Here is a 13,283-nt window from a genome sequence, read left to right on the forward strand (position 1 = left end):
AGTCACTGTAGAGTACTTTCTGTATTTAATTATTCACTGTACATTAATTTCACATTTTTCACCACATCAAAGGTTCTGCTTCAGTGATGCCAGAGATGGAGGCGGAGACAATGACATGGGGAGATGGAGCAACTGGAGACTTTGGACCTGGAGAGAGAGAGGGGCGCGGTATGCGGATGACCAGTGTGCAGGCTTGCGGGGTATACCCTTTGGTTAATGGATGATGCATGAAAGGGAGTGTAACGATGGCAAGGAAATGATATACGACAGTATCAATGTGAAGTTGATGTCCTCCCATGTAATCTATCATATAATTGACAATAAAGCATTAAAAAAGAGAGAGAAAAAAAAAAAGGTTCTGCTTCTAGGTAGGGCTGTCTTCTCCCAACCCCACAGCATCTTCCTACAGAATCAAAGCCTTTTTCAAATATATACTCTGACAGGAACAGAGAACCCTGTAAACCAAAGTAAACACAATTGCTTACTGCCTAATGGTGTGTCGCTGAGGGTTAATGCACTGGACTGCAAGGTCAGTTTGAACCACAAGGTCGGCAGTTCAAGTTCATCAGCCATTCCCTGGAAACCCTATACAGGCTTGCTGTGAGTCAGAGCTGGCTCAAAGGCACTTAATAACGACAATGATCTGTAGCGAAGGAGCTCTAGTAACGTAGTGGTTCTGTAGTGGTTACTAGTTAGGCTGCTAATCTCACGGTCAGCAGCTTGAAACTACCAGCTGTTCTGCGGGAGAAAGATGAGGCTTTCTGCTCCTGTAAAGATTTACAGCCTCGGAAACCCTATACAGGGTCACTATGAGTTGGAACCGACTCCACAGCACATACCCACCGTCAATCTGTAGTGAGCGAAACATGCCTACCCTACTTACTAGGGCAAACAAGAGCAAGAGAGAGCCTAGGAGAACAGGAAATGGCCAAGCTGTAGAGTAGGATCAAGGATGGCAGTGTCCAGAGAGACCACTAGAAACTCTCCAGCCCATTTCTAACCTGACTACATAAGCTTAGAAAATACAGGCTTTTAGATACGCACAGAGACTCACAAAAATAAATCCAAACCCCAGAAAGAACAACTGTCCTAACCCCATCTCCACCCTGCGGTCAAGAAAACAGTAAAACAAAACAAAAAAAGAACCCAGGTTTGACTCCACTGTGGCTGCCTTGGAGTATTTATTTCCTTTCAAATCAACTTTCAAAGACAGTCTCCCAGGGGTCCTTGTGCTTTCCTATGGGGATCTGTACCTTTGAGCAGCTTGGAGCCTGCTGACAAAGTGAGCTGATCCCACCCTTGAAGGGTTTATTTGGTGGTTTATTGTGTCTGTGCCTTGCTTCCCTCATCTATAAAATGGTGACATAGTTGTATTGACTCTAAGAATTAAATAGAGCAGTGTCAAACCCCAAATTAAACCAAACGCATTACCATCGAGTTAATTCCAACTCACAGTGACCTTATAGGGCACAGAACTGCTCCTTAGGGTTTCTAAGGCTGTAAATCTAAGGCTGCAAACAGCCTCATCCTTTCAGTTAGCAATCCAATGCTTAGCCTATTGCATCAGCAGAACTCCTTAGAACTCAGTCTGGTACAACAAAAATGCTCTATGACTGCTTGTCATTGTTATTGCTAGTAACAACAACTCTTATTGGGTTTACTGCTTATTTCCTGGATGATAATGACTGGACAGTCTCATGCTCCATCAGATCTCAAACACTGAAAAACGTTGGGCTTTTTTTTTTTTTTTTTTATAGTTAATTTTCCCTTTCATGTGTGAATGAAATTTCATCCATCTATAAACAGGAAGTATAAAAACCTTTTTCTCCAATGGCAGGAAAGTTCCAAATGGATTGTGTTGTTGTTGTTAAGTGCCATCAAGTCGGTTCCGACTCATAGTGACCCTGTATAGGGTTTCTGCTGAGCAGCTGGTGGGTTTGAACTACCAACCTTGTGGCTCACAGTCCTGTGCTGATCCTACAGCACCACACCAGAGGTCCAAATGGATTATACGAATGAGAAAGACAAAATAAAAGGAATTGTTTCTCTACAATACATGAAAATAAAAACAAAAAGCAATTCCATATGATTTCAAAGTAAGGTTTATATTACAAAGGAAAAGAAGTTTTCTATAAAATGTGAGAACAAGAAAAATAAATTAAGTTCCCCATTTAGGAAGTAGAATTCTCAAAACTTACTTACATATATGTGTGTGTGTGTGTGTGTGTGTGTGTATATATATATATATATATATAGAGAGAGAGAGAGAGAGAGAGAGAGAGAGAGAGCTCTGGTAGTGTAGTGGTTACGAATTGGGCTGCTAACCACAAGGTCAGCAGTTTGAAACTACCAGCTGTTCCACAGGAGAAAGATGAGGCTTTCTGCTCCCGTAAAGATTTGCAGCTTCAGAAACCCTGTACAGGGTCATTATGAATTGGAACCAACTCCACGGTACTTAACAACATCAACAATATATATATATATATATATATGTGGTATATGTATATATGGTGTATGTATATATGGTGTGTATATATATTGCATATATGTGGTATATGTATATATGGTGTATGTATATATGGTGTGTGTGTGTGTGTGTGTGTGTGTGTATGTGTATATATATATATATTATGAAGTCCTGGTGTAGTGTTGTGGGTTAATGCACCAGACTGCAAAGACATTTGAACTGCAAGGTCAGCAGTTTAAACTCACCATTCACTCCTCGGAAACCCTGTACAGACTTGCTATAGGTTGGTACCAACTTGACGACACTTAACAACAACAACAATATATATTATAGCTGACCAAACATATGTTGTTGTTTTCTATTCATTCACAACTAATCTATATAGTTTTGCATACTTTTAATAAGTACAATTTTTAGGAAAAAGTGCTCCATTTCTCCCATTCATTTACAAAAAACATAAGATTTTTTGCAGGTTTTCAAAATACTGTTTGTATCATAAGGTGGAATTTTTTCCAGTGCATTGTGAGAAACATAAAGATTATGTTGTTCATTCCACTGATAAACAAGTATTCTAAGGAATTTAAGTTTACAAATTACTTATTGAGGAAATTGATCAAATCATTGAAAAACTCCCAATAAAAAAATTTCGGGCCCAGATGGCTTTACTGTTGAATTCTACCAAAAATTCAGAGGTGAGCTGACACCAATTCTAATCAAACTATTCTAGAAAAGGATAGAAATCCCCAAATATATTTTATGAAGTAAGCATGGCCCTCGTACCAAAACCTAACGAAGACATCAATAAAAAAAGAAAATATTAGAACAATACCCCTCAGGAACAATTACAAAAATTCTTAACAAAATCCTAGCCAATAGAATTCAAAAGCACATAAGAAAATATTACATCATGCCCAAGTGTGATTCATACTAGGTATTATTCAAGGACTTCTACTATGGCGCTGTAGGATAAGCACTGAAGTGCTAACCAAAAGGTGAGTGGTTCAAACCCATTAACTGTTCAGAAACCCTATACAGAGTTGTTATGTGTCAAAACTGACTCGACAGCACTTAACAACAACAACAAGGTGTAAGGATTTTCTGTAGTAGAAAACCCATCAATGGAAGCGACTGCATAAATAAAACAAAGGAAACGAACCACATGATCCTATCAATTGATGCAGAAAAGGCATTAGACAAAATCCAATATACATTCCTATTTAAAACACTTAGTAAAATAGGAATAGAAGGGAAATTACTCAATACAATTAAGGGCATCTATACAAATCCAACAGCCAACATTACTCTCAATGGAGAGAAACTAAAAGCATTCTCTTTGGGAACAGAATCAGACAAGTATGCCCCTTGTCCCCACTCTTATTCAATACTGTGTTGGCAGTCTCAGCCAGAGCAAGAAAGGGAAATGAAAGGCACCCAAATTGGCAAAGAAGACATAAAAGTCTATGTGCAAATGATAAGATCCTAAATATAGAAAATCATTGAAAGATTCAGCAAAGTGGCAGGCTACAAGATTAACATACAAAAATCAGTTGGATTCCTTTACAGTAATAAAGACAGTTCTGAAAAGGACATCAGGAAAACAATACCATTTACAATAGGTACCCTAAAGACAAAATATTTAAGAATAAATCTAACCAGAGAAGTAAGAGACCAATACAAAGAAAACTAAAGAACACTCTAAGAAACCAAAAGAGACTTAGAAAGTTAGAATATATTATGGTCATGGATAGGAAGACTTAACATTGTGAAAAAATGCTAACACTACCCTGGGTGGGGCTATAGGATAAACTCTGGACTGCTAACCATAAGGTCAGCAGTTCAAACTCACCAGCCGCTCCTTGGAAACCCTATACAGGGTTCTAGGGGTCCTGATGTAGCACTGCAGGATAATGCACTGGACCGCAAGGTCAGTTAGAACCACAAGGTCAGCATTCAAATCTACCAGCCACTCCTTGGAAACCCTTTACAAGGCTGCTATGAGTTGGAATCAACACTACTGCACTTAACAACAACAAGGGTCAGAACTGACTTTATGGAACTTAATAATAACAAACCAAAGCAATGTATAGATATAATGCAATCCCAATCCACATTCCAATGCTATTCTTTTAAGAGATGAAAAAACTAATTGCTATATTTACATGAAAAGGAAATTGACCTTGGATAAGCAAAGCATTACTTAAGAAGAACAAAGTTGGAGGCCTCTAACTTCCTGACCTCAAAATCTGCTATACAGTTACAGTATGCAAAACAGTCTGGTACTGGTACATACAATAGATACATATACCAATGGAACAGAATTGAGAATGCAGAAGTAAATCCACCCACACAGTTAGATGATCTTTGTCAAAGAGTCAGAAACACATGAAATGGGAAGAGACAGTCTCTTCAACAAATGGTGCTGACAAAACAGGATTTTCATGTACAGAAGAATGAAACAAGACCCATGTTTCACATCAAATACAAAAACAGACTCAATATGGATGAGAGATCTAATGTAAAACCTAGAAATATAAAGATCATCAATGAAAAAATAGGGGAAAACTCATACAGGGCATGAATATACTGCCAAACTTAACTAAAAACACACAAACAGAAGACAAAAATAGATGACTGGGACCTCCTAAAAATTAGACCCAGTTGTATCAAAAGATTTTACCAAAAGAGTAAAAAGAGAGCCTACAGATAAAGTTTTTTGCAATGACATATCAGAAAAAAGGACTAATAATCTAAAATTTATATAGAACTACAATACCTATACAAAAAAAAAAAGACAACTCAATTTAAAAATGGACAGAAGACATGAACAAACACTTTACCAAAGAAAACATTCAGGCAGCTGACAAACATATGAAGAAATGTTCACAATCATTAGCCACTTCTGTTGTTAAGTGCTGTTGAGTTAGTTCCAACTACATATAGGGTTTCCAAGGAGCAACTGATGGGTTTGAACCACCAACCCAGTAGTGAGCAGTCCAACACTTATCCTACAGCACCATACCAGGACCAACCATTAGAAAAATGCAAATCAAAACAGCAATGAGGTATCATCTCACACCAGCATTAATAACAAAGGTAAAACAGAAAACAACGAATATTGGGTATGGAGAGACTGGGCCCCTTCTACATTGCCTGTAGAACTGTAAAATGGTATAACTACTATGGAAAACAGTAAGATGCTTCCTAAAAAAGATGGAAATAGAAATACTATATGACCTAGCAATCCCTCTACTTGATATATAACCCCAAGCAATAAGAACCATGATACAGTAGATATATGCATTCCCATGTTTACTGTAGCACTATTCACAATAGCAAAAAGATGGAGACAGCCTAAATGCCCATCAGTAGAAGAATGGATAAACAAACATTGGTACATACACACAACAGAATACTACACAACATAGAAGAATAATGATGAATTGGTGAATCACCTCAGAACATGGGAGAACCTGGAGGACATTATGCTGAGAGAAATAAAGCAATCACAAAAAGGACTGTTATTGTATAAGACTTCCATTGCAAAAGATCAAGAAACATTTTTTGATGGTCACCAGGGATGGAAGAGTAGGGAGAATAATTCACTGGTTAGAGGGTTGTTGTTGTTGTTGTTAGCTGTCATCGACTTGGCGCCAACTCCTGGAAACCCTATGTGCAATAGAACGAAACACTGCCTCGTCCTGAGCCATCCTCACAATTTTGTTACGCTGGCGTCCACTGATGCTACCATGATGACAATCCATCTTGTTTGGGGTCTTCCTCTCTTTTGTTGAACTGCCACTTTACCAAGCATGATGTCATTTTCCAGGGACTGGTCCCTCCTGATAACATGTCCCAAGTCTGAGAGATGAAGTCTCACCATCCTGGCTTCTAAGGAACCTTCACTTTACTATTTCCAACACAGAGCTGATTGTTATTCCGGCAGTCCATGGTACTTTCAATATTCTTCTCCAACACCCTAACTCAAATGCATCAATTTTTATAAGGTCTTCACTATTTATTGTTCAACTTTCAAATGCATATGAGGTCACTGAGAATACCATGGCTTTGGTCAGCAAGCAAAGCTGTATCATCTGCATATCAGAGCTTCTTAATGAGTCTTTCTTCAATCCTGATGTCACAGTCTTCATATAATCCAGTTCTCAGATTATTTATTAGCATACAATTGAATAAGTATGGTGAAAGAATACAACCCTCGCTCACCCATTTCCTGATTTTAAACCATCCAGTATCCCATTTTTCTGTTTGAAAGACAGATTCTTGGTCTATGTACAGGTTCCTCCTGAGCACAATTAAGTGTTCTGCCAGCTCATCTTTGTCAAACTCTTCTCCACATCCTACAGGTTTTGAAATAGCCGTTGAGGTTTCCTCTGCAAGCTCCTGCTGGTCAGCAATGTCCTGCATCAACTCATCAATTTTATCGATGACCATGTTGTCGTGAGCAGCTTTCATGGCCTTGGCGGCGTAACCCACGTTCTTGAGTACCTCGGTATTGGTATTGGCATTCTCCAGGGCTTCCTGCTGGAACTCCATCGCGGATAGCGTGTCATCAATCTGCGCCGGTTGCTTCTCATACGTCTTCTTGCGGTTGAGTGCCTGAGGGCCGCGCGCTTGTTTTTGGTTCCCGGCTTCTCAGCGGCGGTGAGCTCCTGTTCGGTCTTCTTCTCTAGGAACGCCTGCTGCTTGCTTAGCATCTTCTCCATGTCCCGAAGCCGCTGGATGGCCTCTTGGGGGGATCAGGCTGCCCTCGGCCCCGAACAGCTGCTGGAACACCGATATAGTTGCTGCTCGCGGAGGAGCAGTCTACACCATCTGTTCCAGGTGGGCTCTCCAGCGCTGGCTCCCAGCCCCGCCGCTTATCAGTGCATCTTGATCGCATGTTTGTTCAATTATATAAAACCACCATCATTGGCTTTAGTGGTTGGTGCATAAATTTGAATTATAGTTATATTAACTGGTCTTCCTTCTGTTGCTGGTGTTAAGTGCCGTAGACTCTTAGCGACCCTATTCCTTGTAGGTGTATGGATATTATCCTATCACAGCATTCTATTTCTATTTAAATCTTGAAGTATTCTTTTTGATGATGAATGTGACACCATTCCTCTTCAATTTGTCATTCCCAGGGTAGTAAATTATATGATTGTGAAATTCAAAATGGCCCATACCAGTCCATTTTAGTTCACTAATGCCTAGAATATTGATCTTCAAACATTCCATTTCATTTATCAAAAACATTTTATTGTGAATTGAATGAAGGTTTACAGAGCAGATCATCAGTTTTATGTTAAACAAATAATATATTTTGCTTCATTCCAATGATGTAATCCCCTCCATGTACCATCAGTTAACAACATTTACCTCTATTTATGTTAACTCTTGTATTCCTCCCTGTGTCTTCTGCTATAATCTTTTCTCTGCTAACCTCCATCTTGTTGTAGATTGCCTTCCCAGTTACTCATGTTAACATGTGTGGACCCTCTAGACTGTGAATAATTTCCCCTCCTCCCCTTACCCCACCTCTCCCCCAGTAACCATCCTAGAATGTTTCTTTTTTCAAGAAAATGTTTTCTTAAGTTTTTACAACAGTGGCCTCATATAACATTTGACCTATTGTGAATGACTAATTTCACTCAACATAATGTACTTTAGGTTCATCCACGTTGTGAGGTGTTTTTCAGATTCGTCATTATTCTTCAACGTTGTGTGGAATTCCATTGTACATCTGTACTGAAGTTTATTTAAACATTCTTCTGTTGATGGGTATTTAGGCAGCCTCTATCTTTTTGATGTGTCTCTTGTAGACAACATATTGAAAGATTTTCTTTTCTTTTCCATTTTGGTACTCTGCCTCTAACAGTGCATTTAATCTATTTGTATTCAGTGTAATTATTGACAGGTATAAATTAATTGCTGTCATTTTGCTCTGTGTGTGTTGTTGTTGTTTGTGTGTGTGGTGCAGCTGGTTTCTTTGTTCCACATAATTTTCTGCTCTGAGTTCATTTTGTTTGTGGCATTTCTTTTCATTTAAATTACTGTTGTGTTAATCTTTATTAAATCTTTCTTTTTTATATGTTTATTGACTGTGCAATGGTATTCGACTGTGTTCATCATGAGAAACTATGGATAACATTGCTAAAAATGGGTATTCTAGACATTTCATCATGCACATGAGGAACTGGTACATCAACTGTGAGGCAGTGGTTTGAACAGAATGAGGGGGCTCTGAAAGTGTTAAAAGCAGTAAAGGTGTGTGCCAGGGTTGTATCCTTTTACCACATTTATTCAATGTGTACCCTGAGCAAATAATCCAAGAAGCAGGATTATATGAAGCAGAACATGGCATCAGGATTGAAGGATGACTCATTAACAACCTGCAATATGCAAATGACACAACCTTGCTTGCTGGAAACAAAGAGGACTTACGTTACACTTATTGATGGAAATTAAAGACTAAGGATTGCATCTCAGTGTAAAGGAAACAGAAATCCTCACAATTAGACCAACAAATAACATCATGACAAATGGAGAAAACACTGAAGTTGTCAAAGACTTTAATTTGCTTGGATCCACAATCAACACTCATGGAAGCTGTTGTTAGGCGCTGTTGAGTCAGTTCTGACTCACAGTGACATTTTGCACAGAAACACTGCCGGGTCCCGCATCTTCTTCACAATTGCTGTTAAGCTTGAGCCTGTTGCTGCCACTGCATCAATCCATCTTGTTGAATGTCTTTACTAAATCTTTCTGATTTTCCTCTTTTTTATCTTGATGTGAAGGTATATTCATTTTCATTGAGGGTACCCTGTAATTTATTAATTATTCCCCCCATTTTAAACATTCTGTTTTATCTTGAAATCTACTTGACTTCTTTGCATTTGGAAGTTCTGTATCTACACTATTCCCTCTGTTTAGTTGATTTCGTTATACATTGATATCTCTGGTTCCCTATTTTCAGGCGTGTAGATTTATTTTACTTTACTTGTGTCTTTTCCCTCTTTTCCTTTGTTAGGTTTGCCAGTGGTTTGTCAATTTTATTAATTCTTTCAAAGAACCAACTCCTTGTCCTGTTAATTCTTTCTATAGCTTTTCTGTTTTCTATCTCGTTTATTTCTGCTCTAATTTTTATTATTTCTTTTCTTCTGTTGACTGTAAGTTTACTTTGCTGGTCCGTTTATAGTTGTTGGACATGTTGTGTTAATGTGTTGATTTTGATTCTTCTTTTTGGATGTGTGTATTTATTGCAATAAATTGTCCTCTCAGCATTGGTTTTGGTATGTTGTGTTGTTCTCTCTCTCTCTTTTTGTTTTTTCTAGGAACTTTGTGAATTCACATTTTATTTCTTCTACTACCCAGTAGCTTTGAAGTAGGGTGTTATTCAATTTCCATATATATGACTTTATTTCCTTGGTCTTCCTATTGTTGTTTCTAATTTTATAGCATTGTGGTCTGAGAAGATGCTTTGTAGTATTTTGATGTTTGTAAATTTACAGAAGCTTGTTTTGTGGCCTAACACATGATCTATTCTGGAGAATGTTTCATATGCACTGGAAAATAATGTGTATTGTGCTGTGTTGGGTTGAATGCTCAGTACACATCTATGAGGTCCAGTTGGCTGATTATGTTTTTTAGTTCTTCTGTATGTATGTTTGTTGAGTTTCTTTCTGGTTGTTCTATTTTTTCTCAAAAGCAGTGTATTGAAATCTCCCACTATTATTAGAGATTTGTCTAATTCTTTCTTCAAATCTATTAGAGTTTGCTTTATATATTTTGGAGCTCTTTCATTGGGATCGTAGATATTTGTTATGATTTTGTCATCTTGTTCAGTTGACCCTTTAATCATGAGATAATGTCCATTTTTATCTATTGTGCTGGCCTATTTTATCAAAAATTAGTACTACTGCCACTCCTGCTCACTTTTGATTGCAATTAGCTTGGTATATTTTTCTCCATCCTTTAACTTTTAGTCAATTTTTTTTTTTTTTTTTTGGTGGTGTTTGAGAGTTTTCATTGTGTTAAGTTTTCTATCCTTAGTTACAATAATTCCTAGATATTTTATCAACTTGGGGCTATTGTAAATTGTATTGCTTTCTGGACTTCTTTTAGCGAGTAGTCCTGTTTTTTTTTTTTTTTTAAAGGTTTTTATTGTGGATTGAGTGAAAGTTTATAGGGCAGATCATCAGTTTTACATTCAGCATATCATACACCTTGTTTCATTACAATGATTATAATCCCCTTTATGTACTGTCTGTTTTAATAGTATTTCTTGCTATCCACGTTAGCTTTTTTAAAAACAAAAACAAAAAACACTCAGGCATATATAATAATTTATATCTCCAAAGGGCACATTCTGCAAGTCTGCCTCCTGGCCAGCTCTTAGTCCCTCTCTTCCCATGAATCTAGAGTCCTCAGTTGCTCCCTCTCTCCATGTCCCCATCTCTGCCTCTGTCTCTGGCGTCGCTGCATCTTTGGATAAGGTTCTGCATTCTGCTTCTGCACTTCTCCCTTGATGGTCCTAGGGTCCTCTGTTTCTGACTGTAAGATTAACCACTTCCCTGTCTTTGTTACAAAACTTCTACATTTACAATTGTGGTAGTTGCAATTAGTCATGATAACAATTATTCATTGTTGAATCATACGAATCTTATTCCCATCTCTTTTCGCCAGACCCATCCAGACAAGATGATAGCTATTCAGTGGGGACTCTTTTTTCCCCCCATACTCTTAAACTAATCTCCCTCTTGAAACCTTGTAAGCCAGTCACTTTTGTGCCTTTATCGCCCCTCATTTTAGGTAGCCAATGTCTAAGTTGCCCATCCCTATCTACTCTGTGTACAGAGGGGATAGCTTTGATACTTGATGTGAAGACTCCTTCCCTCTCTGTTGGTATTTAGAGCAACAAGCTCTCTGAGTATAGGTCAGGTTCATCAAATTGTAGCAATTTACACTTGTTTCCTTTATCAAAAAATTTTTTTTGTGTGTGTAATCTTCCTCTGGTCGAGTTTGGATGTTCTTGTGCATCTCTCCTCACTTCATATTAGCTGGATGCTTCACTCTCAGCTCTAGCCCTCTGTGGCTATGTCCTTGTCCATGGGCTCAAGTGCCCTCATGTCTCACCACACTTTGGACCAACCAGCCCTTCCTCTTCTGTCTGTCATCTCCAGGTCAACAATAGTCAATAGACTGCGGTTGAACTCAGCCCATTTCTTCATTGCTGCCTTTCCCCCTCTTCCACTCACCAGTAGACCAGTGTGGTCGCCAACAAGCTTACATGCTTATTTGTCTGTTCCCTTAGAGTTTCAGTTTTAGAGGGGAGTTTGTCCTGAAGGAACTTGATTGCTTGCCTTAAAGTCTTCCTGGAGAACAGCTTGCTTATTCTTGTAGTAGCCAGTCATGCTGACATTTTTGTTTTGGGTTTTTCCTGATGATCTTTCTCTGAAGATGTATCTTCTGTCACTCTAGCTGTTCCTGGCTGGTCTGCTTGTCCTTTCTAGTGGGAATGTCCCACCTCATAAGGTTCTGGTTGGGACTCAGGATTCCACCTAAGGTCCTATACTCTGTTAAGGCTTTGCAAGACGCCTATTTCACTGGGCAAGTTCTAGAACTCCTTTTAGGCATTCCAATCAGTTATAGGCTGAAGACAGGCTTACAAGTTTTCTGTAATCATGTTTCCCAACATTCCTTTCTATCCCAATGAAATGTCTATTTTATAATAGTAGGCAAGGGAAACTAATATTCATAAATCAGTCAAGCATTTTAGTATTATTTCCCCTCTTCAAGCTATACATAGATCCCTGTATCCCAGAGCCCTGTTGTTTGAAGGTTGAACAAGCATCACTATTTACCTCTGTCCCACTTAGGCCATGCAAACCTGTCTCAGTGTTCCCTTATCTATCTTGTTTCTGCCTCCTCCCGCTTCTTGTCTTGCCCTCCCCAACACCCAAAGTAACCCCCACCCCCACCCCATTGTTGTGGTTACCGTATATTCCATTAATTCTTCCCTCCATTTAAGACAGCAGCAGTTCGAAACTACCAGCTGCTCCGCGGGAGAAAGATGAGGCTTTCTTTTCCCGTAAAGATTTACAGCCTCGGAAACCCTGTTCAGGGTCGCTATGGGTCGGAACCGACTCGATGGCACTTAACAACAACATTTTATCCTTGGAGGCCAGGATGGCTAAGCTTCGTCTCTCATACTTTGGACATATTGTAAGGAGGGAACAGTCGCTGGAAAAGGATGTCATGCTGGGTAAGATGGAGGGTCAGAGAAAAAGAGGAAGACCCCCAATGAGATGGATCGGCCAGGTGGCATCATTGATGGCATCGAGTGTGGTGGCGGTAGTGAGATTGGCCCAGGATCAGACATTGTTTCGTTCTGCTGTGCATGGGGTCTCTATGAGTTGGTTTTGACTCGATGGCACCTGACAACAACATTTTATCCTGTAATCAACCTGACCTTCCCAGCACCTGGATCTCTGTTGCTCTGTGTTTACCTTCTTTCACACTGTAATTGTTTTGATCATAGACTGACTATCCAGATCATCTGGTCTTATAATTTTATTCTGGTCTTGACTCTTCCATTTGTTGATTGAGTTCAAGTTGATGCTGCCATCTACATCATTCTCTAGTTGTTGTCTGTTCTTGTTGGTTCTCAGTCCACAAAACTTCCTTTAGGATATTTTTCATCACAGGGTTGACTTTGGCAAAATCCCTTGTTGTTGTTGTTAAGTGCTGTCGAGTCGGTTCCGACCCATAGCGACCCTGTACAGGGTTTCAGAGGATGTAAATCTTTACGGGAGTAGAA

General features: G+C 39.0%; 1 pseudogene; it reads right to left on the reverse strand.

Annotated features, from left to right (window-relative positions):
• Positions 1 to 9,673, reverse strand: part of LOC102818788 — a 19,752-nt pseudogene extending 10,079 nt beyond the window's left edge.
• Positions 9,674 to 13,283: the final 3,610 nt, after the last annotated feature.

Source organism: Chrysochloris asiatica, unplaced genomic scaffold, assembly GCF_000296735.1.
Source record: "Chrysochloris asiatica unplaced genomic scaffold, ChrAsi1.0 scaffold00090, whole genome shotgun sequence".
In the NCBI taxonomy this organism is placed as follows: Eukaryota; Metazoa; Chordata; class Mammalia; order Afrosoricida; family Chrysochloridae; genus Chrysochloris; species Chrysochloris asiatica.